Source organism: Ursus americanus, chromosome 7 (genome assembly GCF_024610735.1).
Source record: "Ursus americanus isolate L20-20 chromosome 7, mUrsAme1.1.p, whole genome shotgun sequence".
NCBI lineage: Eukaryota > Metazoa > Chordata > Mammalia > Carnivora > Ursidae > Ursus > Ursus americanus.
Window position 1 is genome coordinate 13,672,364 of NC_142133.1, and position 14,870 is coordinate 13,687,233.

At 46.5% G+C, this 14,870-nt stretch overlaps 2 long non-coding RNA genes across 4 annotated transcripts in view; both read left to right on the forward strand.

Annotated features, from left to right (window-relative positions):
* The first annotated feature begins 3,356 nt into the window (after nt 1-3,356).
* Nucleotides 3,357-5,322, forward strand: LOC123775977 (uncharacterized). Of its 2 annotated transcripts, XR_006775223.2 has the most exons (3): nt 3,357-3,491; nt 4,044-4,592; nt 4,784-5,322. It is a non-coding gene; the product is annotated as an uncharacterized LOC123775977 (long non-coding RNA). The 2 variants fall into 2 exon arrangements; XR_015725157.1 differs by having other exon boundaries at nt 4,044-5,322.
* A 3,719-nt stretch (nt 5,323-9,041) lies between these two features.
* The window catches only part of LOC148109629 (uncharacterized), a 60,065-nt gene continuing 54,236 nt past the window's right edge, over nt 9,042-14,870 (forward strand). For both annotated transcript variants that reach the window (XR_015725160.1, XR_015725161.1), the window contains exon 1: nt 9,042-9,158. This is a non-coding gene — a long non-coding RNA (uncharacterized LOC148109629). The remainder of the gene's footprint in view (nt 9,159-14,870) is intronic.

The window sequence follows — 14,870 nt, forward strand, 5'->3', positions numbered from 1 at the left end:
ACTAATTACCATGATGGAAAAGAGAAGACTGCTCCTTCTGAGAGTTTTTACTGTTTGACAGTTATTATAGTGATCATTTATGGTAAGTGTTTAAATGCAGTAAGGTTGGAAATAAATATTGTTGCTATGGTTTTAAGATCTAAATAAAAATAGTAAGTCCATTAGTACAACAGTTAAAATATGCCGTAGTATAATCAACAATAGCTTTTACTACCAGAAGTATATAACGTATGATTTTTAAAAATTTCATAAAGAACGTATTTTCAAATCTGTATGCAAAAGATAGATTATTCAATAAATGGGGTTATAATCGGTTTTCAAACCAATTTGAAAAAGAAAATAAAGAAATAAAATATCTCACTCTTTATATAAAATCCTTTGAAAAGGTCTAAAAATTTAAACATAAAATAAATGAATCCATTAAAATTCCAGAAGATAAACTGAGTGTGTATTTTTATAATCTTGGAGTAAGGCAGTTCTTTTCAAGCAGAAATTCTCAAGGAAAAGACTGTCAATTGGGGCTTTTTTTCTTTTTTTTTCCTTTTTAAGTTAAAATGTCTCCACAGCAAAAATTAAAATGTCTCCTTATTTCGCAGAAACAAGTTTGACATAATACTGGGAGAAAATGTGCAATATTAATGACAACGGGATACGATAAAATATGCATAAAACACTTACAATGACCGTAATAAATTTTATATATAGGAAAACAACAATACTATAAAAAATGGGCAAAGACCAGAATAAGGAGTTCAAAGAAGCACCATAACTGTCCCCAAACTGTTGAGCACAGTTAAGATTTGTATAGGGGAGACACTCTCTGGACCACCAGCCCAAGCCCCCACTTGACAGAGGGAAACTGAGTCTCAGAAAAGTTCAGTGACAGGCCTCATGGCAGCCAACCCATTAGTGCAGAATTAATTCAACTTTACCTTGAAAATGGTCTCTAGAGATCTTTGTGCATCAAAAGTGAACAAAAGAAGATGAAGCTGCCACTCTCTACATTAAGACCTCTGTGTGTGGCTTCCAGAACATCAGGGAGAACACTTGAGAAGCAAAGGGAAATCCCAAGGCCCTGTTTGCACTCTTGTCTGCAGAGCTAGAGGGCCCCAGCTCATTTGACTTGGCTGTTCTTGCAGTGGCTTTCAGAGGCTCGGGATGTGAGACACTGAGTTAAAAAGACATTCCAGGTCAGCCCCCATTTGTCTGGATGACAACCTCCAGCCCAGCTCTGCTAAAGGTCACTGCCTGCCGGGCAAGGCTTTGCCAACGATGGATGCAAAGACCAGACCTGCCATCCAGTACTGGACACTGATACAATGTGAACGGAAACTAACAAGAGGGCGGAGAAAGCGAAATCTTATAATCCTAGTTCTTTTAGTTATTGCCCGGGGCAGGGGTTCCCCTAAGTCTGGCCTGCACACAACTGTGGCCATGGGAAATAATACTTTTAGGTACTATACAGACGCATCTGAAGTTTTAATGGCCCTTGTATTTGTTTCATTGTGTATCCATACATAACTGGCGCAACAAAGTCATAATCTCACATATATGGTTTTTAAGGATAAGCCTGCAGTAAGTGTTTAGATTAAATAAATGACTTCATTTAAAGAACAATGCTAGGGGCGCCTGGCTGACTCAGTAGGTGGGACATGGGACTCTTGATCTCAGGGTTGTGAGTTCAAAGCCCACATTGGATGTAGAGATTACTTAAAGATAAAATTTTTAAGGAAGGAAGGAAAAAAAGGAAGAAAGAAAGAAAGAAAAAGAAAGAAAGAAAGAAAGAAAGAAAGAAAGAAAGAAAGAAAGAAAGAAAGAAAAAGAGAAAAGAAAGGGAAAGAAAGAATGAACAATACTGAGTATTAATGGTGCAGGTGTTTGAACACAGCAAAGATTGTGAATAAGGTTTGCCAATGGCTGAAGTTTGTGTGATTTTTCTGCCCTGGTTCTGGAAGGTAATACATTTTATAACGCCTGCCAACCCATGCATACATACATGTGCACAGCTGTAAGAAAGACTTTGAGAAACAACGTTTACTGCTATTTAGGTGGTGCACTCTGGACCCTCAATTCATCTTTGACTCCCCCTTGCCCTTGTCTTTCTCCTTCTCCCCATAATCAATTGTCTTTAAGTTCTTCCTGTCAGTTCTGCTTCTAAAGGTTCTTTATTCAGCCCTTTTTCCAACTCCAGGGCTTCCTTCCTGGTCTCTGCCCTCATTACCTTTCACCTGGACGATATCCTAGCTCATCTCCTCACCTCCAATCCAGTTTTTCTCCTTCAATCCACCCTCCACACTGTCGCCAAAAAGGCTTTTAAAAAAACAAACTCTGAGCTGACCCTGTTGTGCCCCAGTGCACAGGATAAAGTCCAAGCTTCTCAGCAAGACTTGAAAAGCACCTGGTTGCTGGTTCCTGCTGACCCTTCCAAATTCCAACCCTTCAGAATCGGGACTAACCCAGGGCTCTTGATTCTCAAGTCTAGCGCTCTTCTCAGCATACCACGCTGCCTCCTCAAAGAATCTCTCCCCGTCTTTTTCATTCCACAGGTGATATCTGCGTAGCTAAACTCTGACTTTCTGGCACAGGGAAGTTTTTTTGTTTTTTGGGGTTTTCTTAGATTTTTAAAAAAATTTATTAGAGAGCGAGAGAGAGATCACGAGCAGGGGGTAAGGGTAGAGGGAGAAGCAGACTCCCCACTGAGCAGGGAGCCTGATGCGGGACTTGATCCCAGGATCCTGGGATCATGACCTGAGCCGAAGGCAGACTCCGAACCGACTGAGCCACCCAGGCATCCTGGCACAGGGGGTTTTAAGTATACCCTGAAAAAGTAGACCAGGCATAGCCGAGGGTGCCGTGTCCCTTATCCATTACGAGCATATCATGTCATAAGTGATAGCCATGAATAAAAAGGAAATGAAAAGTGTCTATTAGGCAGGGCACCTGGCTGTCTTAGTCGGTAGAGCATGGGACACTTGATCTCAGGGTTGTGCATTTGAGCCCCACTGTTGGGTGTAGAGATTACCAAATAATAATAGTAATAATAATAAACCTAAGAAAAAGTGTCTATTGGGCAAAACTGAATTCACACTGAGGACCACCGATACTGCATAATGATTATCTAGGCCATCCTCATTTTGCAATTCTTCCACAAGAAACAGACAGTCTGTAGTGGGCAGACAGTGACCCATTGGTTAAATTCCAGTCTACATCAGCCTACTAGAGTCAGCAGAGTATAATCCCCTCCCCCACCCCTTACCCCCACCCCCACTGATGCTAGGCTGGCCTTAGCCAATGGAATATTAGCTGACATGGTACACAGGCTCCAAATGTGTTTGCGTGTTTTGACTTGGCCTCTTCAACAGGTAACACCCTCTGCCAGAAAAGCATGCCTCCGGTGGCCTTTGTCCTTTCATCCTGGGTCCGGAAGCAGAACCACGTGGAACCTGCATCTGACCCTCAGCCAGGAGTCCAGCCTCGCCCAGCCAGCCCAGGTGAGCCCAGCTGAGACCACACCAAGGCTGACCTGCAGACCCATAAGCAAGAAAAATAAATGTGTGCTGTCCCCAACCACTGAGATTTTTGAGGTACCTTGCAAGGAAGCAAAAACCGGCTAAACCAAAAGTGAAGTGGGGGGTTTGTTTTGTTTTCGTTTTTATCAAGCTAAAAGTCAACTCCTTTTCCTTTTATGGATCATCTGCAGGGGGGGGGGGGAGTAATAACGCTCAGTTGACCTTCTGCTAGCCCCCAGCATATTTCTGGGGCATCTCCCAGCATGCCGGTTGCGTAATGCAGAAAGCTCCGCAGCCTCATTCTCACATTAGCCTGACAAGAAAGTAAATTAGGACTGTTACACTCCTGCACTCCCGTCCCCCACTTAAGTCACCGCCAAGCCCAAAGTAAAACAGAAAATCCGGTGGCCCCGTGTTTAAATTGGCATAGCCATGCCACTGCTTCTCCTTTCAGAAACTGCCAACTGTTTTTATCAGGGGTGTCCAGCGTTGGGGATCCTGCCCCACTAGTTTGAGCCATGATTTTTTTTCCAGGGAGAGTTCATGCTGCCCGAGTCCTTTTATAAAAGGAATGTTCCCAAGGAGGAAAGCCAATAAGGGTCAACGCCAGAACGTCCAAAGGCCCGGATCACCCAGACCTCGTTTTCCTCTAGCTGAGGTCGCGGAGGAGCGTCCTTGCTCTCTGTTTGGGCTCCTCCGTCGTTTTTTTCCCCCTCACCGGGGCTGCCCAGCTCGCGCCCGCCCGTAGTCACCAGGTCCTAAGAGCGGGCGGAGGTCTGCTGCTTCCCCGCCGCCCGGAGCCTCCGCGCCATTGCAAACGCTCTCCTCCAGGTGGCAGTAGAGAGCCACTCCCCGCCCGGCAGCTTACGTCACCTTGTTTACCCCGCTCCGGGTCATTTTTAGATCTAAGATCACAGGATGTTAATTGGGCCAATGATTTCCCATTCGTTTTGGCAAAAGGCCGTTTTTGTGGGCGTCCGGACAAGCACGATGTCCTTCTTGACAATGAAAGTTTGCTGCGGGGAGTATTTACTCTCAAACACTTGGAATTCCATCTTTAGGAGATGGGAAAGCTGCGCGTTGGTATGTGCTATGGGCTTGGCTCCGGGGTCACTTTAGTTTTGGAGCCGGAATGAGGGTGGCATGAACAAGGGAGACTGGGGAGGCCAGATACTACAGTGGCGTCTGGGTGACATCGCCCGAGCCAGCGGAGAGCCCGCAGGAGGAGGCTCCCTTTTTTACTTCCCTTTCCCCTTTGTAAAATAACTACTCAGCAGGAAAGCATTTGGACTTTGGAACGTGGAGGAATAAGGGAAACAGCTGATTTGGCCAATCTGTGTCCTGATTCACTGTGGGGAGACACCTTGAAGCTCAGGGGCTCCGAGAGGCGCCTGCCTCAGATGCCGTCGCCCAGGAATTGGATCTCAATGTCTCATAGATCGCACATTTCACAGGCTGGAACTTTAGGAGCCAACAACTTATTTATTACTCCCACGCTACCCAGCTACTGATGAGGACAGATGAGGCCCAGAGGAGCTAAATGGCCTAGCTCACTCTCTCATCTCGAGGCCTGGGTCGCTTGAGCACCAGTAAAAGCATCAGAAGCCCTGGAGTTTCTGCTCTTTCTGCGCCCGCTTTGGTGGGTAGCGGTTGGAAGGCGCCAGAGTTTGCCGATGACTGTGCACGAGGCAAAATAAACAAACAGAAGTCCTCAGTTACGCAATCCTTTACAAGAAGAGGGGAGACACATCATAATGCTCAAGGAAAGCAAGAGAAAATCTATGATGTTAAAAATAAATGAGCCTCAAAGTTTTTTAAGTGCCTGCTTCTCTCTGTCCACCTCCCATCCCATCCTTTTAGCACCCCCGCCTCCCAGAGAGGGCAGAGTCCCTCTCCCTCGGGTCCTGTGCAGTCGCCTGGAGTGACGGCACTGGCCTTGAGAGATAGATGATCTTCACGTGGGCAGGGAGGGAAGGCAAATTCTCTTCATTTCGAGGCCGCGACCATTTCTTGAGCACCTGATCTGTATCAGCTACTCAGACAGCTACTCAACATAAGGTTATAAAAACACGGAAAGCCGCGGTCCCTGCCGCTGCAGAACTTTGAGTCTTAGTGGTGTTTATCGTCACAGGGAATTTTCGCTCCTTTTGGAAAGCATGTGCTGAAAGAAGGGTTGAAAGAGATTTACAATAGAAAAGGAGAATGTCAGGTAAATAGTCTGGAAAAGAATTACCTCCACTTGGGTGTCTACTTAAGAGTGGGTTGGGGGGGCGCCTGGGTAGCACAGTCGTTAGGCGTCTGCCTTCGGCTCAGGGCGTGATCCCCGCGTACCCGGATCGAGTCCCACATCGGGCACCTCCTCTGGGAGCCTGCTTCTTCCTCTCCCACTCCCCCTGCTTGTGTTCCCTCTCTTGCTCGCTATCTATCTCTGTCAAATAAATAAATAAATCTTAAAAAAAAAAAAAAAAGAGTGGGTTGGGGGGTGCCTGGGTGGCTCAGTCAGTTAAGCGTCTGCCTTTGGCTCAGGTCGTGATCCCGGGGTCCTGGAATGGGGACCCACGTCGGGCTCCCTGCTCAGCAGGGGAGTCTGCTTCTTCTCTCTCTGCCCCTCCCCAGCTTGTGTTCCCTCTCTCTCTCAAATAAATAAATAAAATCTTAAAAGAAGAAAAGTGGGTTGGGAACAGGGCTTGGCAACAATGGCAGAGCTGCGTGGTAGACAGTGGGAGCCGGCACCCCAGGCACGCTGGGGCTCTAAAGGAGGTGGAAAGAGGGAGACACTTGCTCAGGGTCAAATGATGCACCGAAGGGCAAAGATCTGAACCATGGAATTCTCCAAAGAACGCTCAGGAGTAGGGAGCATTCCCTAGAGCTGCTGGCTATAGGACAAGCAGGTAGACCCGGCTTCAGTTTCCTGCATCTGTGAATAGGAGGTAATATAGGAATAAAAAAAATAAACGGCCCCAGAGCCACTTACCACCCGTAAACTCACCTTTTTAAATGCCATTTGTCACGATAATTCAGATCCATCCTTATCACAGGGCAGAGCAAATGGAGAGAAAGCAAACAATGAAATTTTTAAATTTTGTATGGTTATATGACATTTAAAAAAGATTTTAAAGAACTTTTTAATTGTTAGATGTAAAACAAATAGAGACACAGCATAAAAAAAGCATAAGAATTAATAAATTATAAGGCAAATACTTCAGTAACCTTGCAACCACCCACGGAAGGAGACAGAACCATGCCAACAATCCCAGCAAGACCTTTTTAAGCTACAGTCACTGCTGCAGGCTCCAAGGACGGAGCGGACAGGTCACCCGAAGGATATTCTGAAGCCTCCAAGGAACAGATGGCCCTTTAGCCATCAACCAAGCAATATTTATGGTCTACATATAATACTGTCACATACAAAGTATAGGGCCTCATCCCCACACATTTTGCCTGAAGGAGGTGATAGAGGAAAGGGACCAGCATTTATTGAGCACCTACTGTATGCTAAGTGCTTTACTTACCTTATCTCTGAGTGAGATCAACTAAGCATGAATGCTCACTATAACTTTGTGAGGTTGGGGTTACAATCCCCACTTCACAGATGAGAAAACTGAGGCATAGAGAGGTTAAGTAACTTGTCCAGAGTCCCATGGCCTGTAAGAGGCAGTTGGCACTTGAAGTCAGGCAGCCTGGCTCCAGAGCCCCACTCTTCACCACCACCCTAGATAAGAAGTTGGTTATACGCTAGATACTTCTGTTTGTCCTTCTAGGTCCGCTCTCCATCCTTCCCTACCCCGGTTTGTGCTGCAGACCTTATCAGTGGGTTCCCTCACTCGCCCTTTGGCTTTGGGTTGGGTTCAGGCAGTGGGTGTCCTGGGTGGGAGAACAGAGGGAGGGAGAAGCTGGAGGGAGGCCTGGGTGGGGGCATCCCTTTTCTCATGGTCACAGCTCTTGTCCGGTCTTTTGGGGACCACACCTCCCCTCGCCCCTTCTGCCCTCGGGGTGGTCAAGTAGCTGTTACTTCTTGCACTGCCTCTGTGGTTTCCCTACATCCTGCCCACACCTTTGTAAATAGCCCCTTTATTCAACTTTCTTCAGATTACCCAATTTGAGTGTGCCATCTGTTTCCTGCCCAGGTCTGGCCTGATATAAATAGGAAGGCAGGAAAGCAGCAGGTCCAAGTCCTCCCTCCCTGCGTGGGCAGCATTCCTCATGGGTACAGGACCAGTCACAGGTGAATCAGAATGACCTCTCATTGGAAGGGCTCCAGAATGTTCTGTGGGGGTGGGGAGGGGGTCCTGGCACTGCAGAGTGAGGTCGACCCCCCAGACTTAGGGCCTTCTGAGTCATGACAGGCCACAACGTTTCAGTTGGCGGAAAGGACCCTAGGCCTTCTGGAAGAAGGGCTAAAGGGAAGAAACAGAATTAGGCGGGGGAGGGGGGTATGGGGAGTGGAAAAGGTGGGCTTCCAGAGCCAGATGGCCTGGGTTCAAATCCCAGCTCCTCCACCTACCAGATGTATGACCTGTGGCAGTTCATTTAACATTTCCATGCCTAACTTCCCCATCTGTAAGGTTGGATGATAAGCATAAGTGAGTCAGTGAAGGCAAATGGCTGGCCCCTATGCAGGGTTATATCACTGAGGGAGATCAGGCCTTTGAAAATTTTCGACCTTTGAAAAATACGGGGCAGAGTCACCTGCCCCAGCCCTTGGGGACGACGCACTGGGAAATCAGAAAGCAAACCATGCGGCAGATTGCCACAGCTTGGGTCCCAGGACCAGCATGGAAAGCTAAGGGAGGCATGGAATCCTTCCAGTACCTCTTGGCCGTGTCCTTGATGAGGCTGCCACTTGAGGGCACGCAGAGCAGATGTCCATCAGAAGACCAGAGCAAGTGAAGTTGCCAGAAAGATCTCACACTGGGAGAACCAAGTTCCCCCCACTTCTCCCTTTCCTAAATGCTCCCCTTCTGTAAATATCACTTCTCTCTCCTGCATTGTCAGTTTCTCCCTCCAGAAAGGATTAGTCTCATCAGCATACAAAGATGCTCTAATATCTTGGGGTGCCTGGGTGGCTCTGTCGGTTAAGCGGCTGCCTTGGGCTCAGGTCATGATCCCGGGGTCCTGGGATCGAGCCCCGCGTCGGGCTCCTTGCTCAGTAGGGAGCCCGTTCTCCCTCTCCCTCTGCCCCTGCTTGTGCTCATTCTCTCTCTCTTTCTGACACAAAAAAATAAATAATGTCTTTTTTAAAAAAGATGCTCTAATATCTTTTATCTTCAACTCTTCTTTGATTTTTACATCTTCTATTTCTTTTTTTATATTCATATTTTTATATATTTATAGATATTAAAATATATATTTATATTTTTATTTTGCTATTTTCTATAGCAAAATTTCTTCAAAGAGTTGTCTGTAAACACTTCTTCCCTCCTGTTCTCTCCTCAATAGCATTTCAGTCCCAAACTGCTCTCCCAAGCCACTCTTCTCAGTCACCAATAAGTCCCATGTTGCTTCATCTAACGGTCACCTCTTTATCTTTCTCAGCCTCTCAGCCGCATTTGGCCCATTGGGACAACACTCTGTGTGGACGCATCTTCCTGCCTCAGCTTTGTGGATGTGCCAGATCCAGGCGGCCAAGGTCCCCTTCTGCCTCTCCAGGTTTGTCAGCGTGCGGGTCCAGCAAGCCTACTCCCCGAGAGCTCTCGAGGGGTATAGTGTGGAGAGATGAGCTCATTTAGCAGTTCTTCACGGTGCCTCGGGAAATGTGAGGGAACTTCCATCTTTGCTGATCATTGGAAGCATGAGGCTGATGGGAGTTGGAGAGGGGAAGGGAGCCAAGGAGAAAGCCTGGAGACGGCGCAGGGATGAGCTCTGGTCTGTCCCACCCCGCAGCCCTGGCAGCTCACAGCAATCAGATGCTGACATTCATCTCTGCATTTTTATGGTCAACTGGCCTTATTGTTCCTGTTTTACAAGGGAAGAAAATGGAAGCAGGGAGGGTAAAGAATTCATTCATTTTCTCAGTCAGGGTCATGTAAGGCGAGGCTGTGCCCCAATAGGGCTCTGTGCAGAAGTCCTCACCCTTCCCCACTCAAATCCTATAGGGTCTCCAGAACATAAACTTCAGTCTATAGCACTTTCCAAGCCTTTGCCAGAATCTTCTCTTGTGCAAACCCAAAGCAGACTTGGGACCAGAGCCTAACCCAGGAGTTTAGCATCACAGTTCTTCGTCTGTCCTGGGTGCCTTGTTTTTGTGCACTGGGGGAAAGTGTTACGGCAAAGAGAGAATGGGGAAGGGTGAGGCAAACCCAGGAAACAGCTCTTTTTAATCTTGTGCGGAGACTACGTCATGAGGCTGAGAGGCAGGATTTCCCTCAGTGAGAAATGCTTGAGAGAAGCCCGTGGTGGACTTTAGCCTTTATACATTGTAAGTGTCATGACCGAGTTCGCAGGGCCAGTCTGGAGCTCCGGTGGCAAAATGTCTGAGGGTCTCCCATTCCTCCTTCTTGCTTGGAAGCAGCATCCAGGGTCTCTGGTGAGGATGGTGGTTTCTTTCCCCATCGACGCAGTTTTAGGAGATGGGATTTCCGTTCCTTTGTTCCTTCCGTCCCATACCTTGAGCCAAGAAGCCTTCCTCTGCACACTCATCCTCATGTCTTACACCGTGTCTTTGGAAAGCTCATGAGAAGTAGAAGTTAGGGGCGCCTGGGTGGCTCAGTTGGTTGAGTGTTCAACTCTTAGTTTCAGCTCAGACTGTGATCTCAGGGTCGTGGGATTGAGCCCCATGTGGGGCTCTGTGCTCAGCGGGGGAGTCTGCTCGAGATTTTCTCCCTCTGCCTGTCCCCCACCCATGAACGCTCTCTCTCTCTCAAATAAATAAATCAATCTTTTTTAAAAAATTAAAAAAGAAGTAGAACGTAGAGAAAAGCATGGATTTGTATTAGAGCTGTGTTTGAATGTGAGCTGTAGTGTACAGTCACCAGTGGTTTGTGCGAGCTCACCTACGCTCTCAGAGCCTCAGTTTCCCATCTTTGAAATGCAAATAATAAAGATCACCTCGCGGAGTTATTGTGAGGATCAGAATTAATGTTCATATGGTTTCCATGCATGTGCGTGGTTGGTGCTCAGTAAGCAGTGGCTGATTGATAATAAAGTCCCCACTAGGCTAGCCTTTTACCTAAATCCCTTCCTAAACAACAACAACAAAAAATCTGGTGAATCACTTGTATCAGCTAGGATGCTTTCAACTATAAGCACAGAAAATCCAACTGAACTTAAGAGTACGGGAAATGTATCATCTACTTAAGAAATCCAGAGGTAGGGGCGCCTGGGTAGCGCAGTCGTTAAAACGTCTGCCTTCGGCTCAGGGCGTGATCCTGGCATACCGGGATCGAGTCCCACATCAGGCTCTTCCGCTATGAGCCTGCTTCTTCCTCTCCCACTCCCCCTGCTGTGTTCCCTCTCTCGCTGGCTGTCTCTCTGTCACATAAATAAATAAAATCTTTAAAAAAAAAAAAAAAAGAAATCCAGAGGTAGCCTCAGGGATGGCTGATCCATAGGTAGCTTAACGATGTCACGGAGGCCACACATTCTTCTATCCCTCTGATCTGCATTCTCAGCCTGTCTGCTTCATCCCCTGGTCGTCTTCCTCATGGTTTCAAGATGGTGGGCGCAATTCTAGATGTCCCTTAGAAACACAACCACATCCAGTAGCGGGAGAGGACTGTCTCTCCCTGTGTATGCCTGTTTAAGCAAGGAAGTCTTTCTGAGAATCCAGCCGGCATACTTATCATATCTCATCAACCAGAATGATCTCATGTGCTTACGTTTGAACAAGAAGCAGGAGGGATGGTTATTGGAGAGACAACCAACCAATGATCTGCTCTGCTGTTTGTTTAGCAACATCCAAAAAAAGATTTATGGAGCACCTATTAAGGGCTCAGGCTTTGGAGGTACTGACATCATAGCTTAATGTCAGCGCCTGCGAATTTAGAACGTAGATGCTGGAGATTTTGACTCACAGAGAGGAGATGCTCAGGAAATGTCCTCAGAAGCAAGGAGCCAAAGGGCAAGGTGGAGGTGCCCGGGCCGGGTTCATTCATGGCCAGGAAGCAGCATCTTGGAAGCAGGGCTTGCCAAGAAGGTGAGGGAGCTCCCCAAGCTTCAAGCTGGCACTCAGCTCCCAATTATGATTCCAGAATTATTAGCTTTGATTCTGTGAGAAAGGAGCACATCAAAGCCAGAATCCTATGAATTAAAATGTTGACTAATCGAGCTAATTATAGTTCAGTCATCTGAATTTTCACACAATGAGACCGAGTTCTCATGAAAGCCTTCTCTTGGGCAGGAGGAGGCTTTGATGATGAAGCAGCTATTTATGTCCCAGACCCAGTCCTCCCCACTCTGGCCAGGGAATCCTTACTGGAGTGCCTTTTGCCCACTCAAACCTCTTATGGGTTCTACTCCAGCTTTCTGGAAAGCTGAAGCAAGCTCAGTTGAGGGGGACATTAGAAAGATGTTGGGAGCAAGATTCTTGTCCCTGGAGAAAGATCTAACCGGTGTGTCAGAATGTCATGATGAGATTCTTTTCGTTTTCAATTTTATTCCAGATTTAAAAATACTTAGGTAATTTACATAGCCTAATTATACTTTAGGGAGAAACTTCTCACTTAACTTGTCTCAGTTATCAGATGCAGAATGGTATAATAAATTTTAATCACTGTTTAGATGTTCTTTGCTGCAGAGTTAGTAATATAGACTAAGCCAAAATCTTTGATGAGCTCCTGACGACAGTGTTTGGTTGTCATGACTGGGGAGGAGGGATGCCACTGGCATGTAGTGTGTGAGGCTAGGGACACTGCTAACTGTCCTGCAATGCACAGTGGAGACCCCCCATGACAAAGAATTATCTGACCCCAAAATGTTAGTAGTGCTGAGGCTGAGGAACCCCAGGTTGAAGGGTGAAGGTTCACCCAATACTGGTCATCCACTCAAGGTCACAGCAAGTTTGCTTAAATGGCGTCATGTTTTGGCAGGTTCCTTTACATTGCATGTTTCTGAAAGAGAGCTAGGAATAAAGAAATGGATGAAATCCATGGCAATCATAGTCTCAAGTCTTATGGAAGGTGATGAATTCCTCCTGGCCAGTATGCTTACTCTTCAGATAGCTGGTACGGGATGAATAATGTGATGTGTATGGATGCCTGGACCCCTGGTGGGCGCTCTTTCTGTCTGGACAATTAAAGAAGTAGATACACAGAATATAATCTGCTCAGTATGTCCCCAAACTACCTCTTCTTAAAGGAAATTTTAATTCATTCTCTTGTAAATACTACGTAAGCAATAACAAATTTTAAAATTATGCAAGATCTAGGTATGAACTAAGGACTCTTTATTAAACTTAACTGTTATCAAACTGTGCGTAAATCAACTAAGGGAGCTTTAGGCTTTCCTCTTGCTTCCTGACTGTCCTCGTTATCCAGGGTATTTAGAGCTTGAAGTTAATTTGTCTTTTCAACACACTTTTAACTGTAAAGGTGTTCTGTTCTGTCTTGTCCTTTTGAGCAACTCCACGTGAAAATTGTTTTAACGAACACATGCATGTGATTTAAAAAGTCAGATAATAGGGGTGCCTGGGTGGCTCAGTCGGTTAAGCATGTGCCTTTGGCTGAGATCTTGGGGTCCTGGAGTTGAGCACCGCTTCTGGGCTCCCTAGTCCGTGGGGAGTCTGCTTCTCCTCTGCCCCTCCCCTCCTCCCCACCTCATGCTCTCTCTCAAATAAATAAATAAAATCTTTAAAAAAAAAAAAGGCAAATAATACTAAAAGTCCAATGTACTGTGGCAGTTTCCTTCCTCATTCCCTCTCACACCCCCAAGTCTTCCTGGTTTTTTTCTGGCATTTACACGTTGCCATATTTTAAATAATCCACACGGGCTATTGTCTTTCAGTTCCTGTATTGGTAAGCGAGGATTTAGTAGTGCTCTTTGCAGCCATCCCTTCCCTAGTCCTCCCTGCATCATCATATTGTAATTTTTGGTTAAATTAATTTTTGGTGTGTACATCATTATACACAAGCAAGGAAAGTAGGGCATCGTAGTGTACTGTTATTTTTCTTTGTTACTTTTTGTTTTTCCTGATATTAACAATTGTCTTGTTTGTTCACTAGCGACTACTTTAAATTTCTTTCTTTGCAGTACCTTTGGTCAAAAGTATTGCACTTGTGACCTAATTTCTCTCGGCGGAGGCCAAATTTAGCTGACATTCTGAGTTTTCAGCCCCCAAATGCCCTCTACCTCAGGACTCACTAAAAAAGGAGACTCAACCTAAGACGCAGCCCATTTCCCATTATTGGCTTTATTTTCCCCAAATGGGTCATTCTTCAATCACAGCTTTTCATCTCCATTTAAGAACCTAGCTTCTGGGGCGCCTGGCTGGCTCAGCCGGTAGAGCATGCGACTCTCGGTCTCGGGGTTATAAAGTCAAGCCCCTTGTTGGGCGCAGAGTTTACTTAAAAAGAAAGGGAGGAGGACCCCTGGGTGGCTCAGGTGGTTGAGTGTCTGCCTTTGGCTCAGGTCGTGATCCCAGGGTCCTGAGATCGAGTCCCACATCAGGCTCTTTACTCAGTGGGGAGTCTGCTGCTCCCTCTGCCTGCCTCTCTCTCTTTCTCTCTCTCTCCCCCTCTGTCTGACAAATAAATAAAAATATTTTAAAAAATAAAGTTTTTGCCTATCAGGAAAAAAAAAAAAGAAAAGGAGGGAAGGAAGGAAGGAAGGAAGGAAGGAAGGAAGGAAGGAAGGAAGGAAGGAAGGAAGGAAGAAAGGAGGAAGGGAGGGAGGGAGGCAGGGAACCCAGCTCCAGCTGACCTTCTGTGGATTCTTGCGAGGGGCCATGTAAGAGCAAATACATGAACCCTGGACACTACGGTCTCCCGGGTCACACAGCTGAGATCAGTTCCTAAACAGCTAACAGTGGTTACTTCAGAAGGTCTCAGGGACCAAGACTGGCTTCAGCACAGGTGATCACAAATTCAGTAGTTTCCGAACACTAAAAACACACTTCAGTGTTCGCAGATAGCTGCCTCTAAAACCTCTCTTTTCTCCTTCTTGACTCTCTACTGCTGCTAGCTGCCCTTTGGATCCACGACCTTTAGGCTGCCTAGTTAATAATCTTGGACTGCGAACAATCCCGGGGTTTGTTTAGAATGGTGTCAAACCAGTGGCAACCCGCTCTGGTTTCTGCTTTCACTGAACATGGTCTACCATACCCCCAGGATTCATTGCCCTGCTCCCCATCCTCTCTACAAGGATCGATGCTGTTGCCAGTCCATGGAACCCTGGTCTTCCTGCCCTGGGGGGTGAATGGGTCTGTCA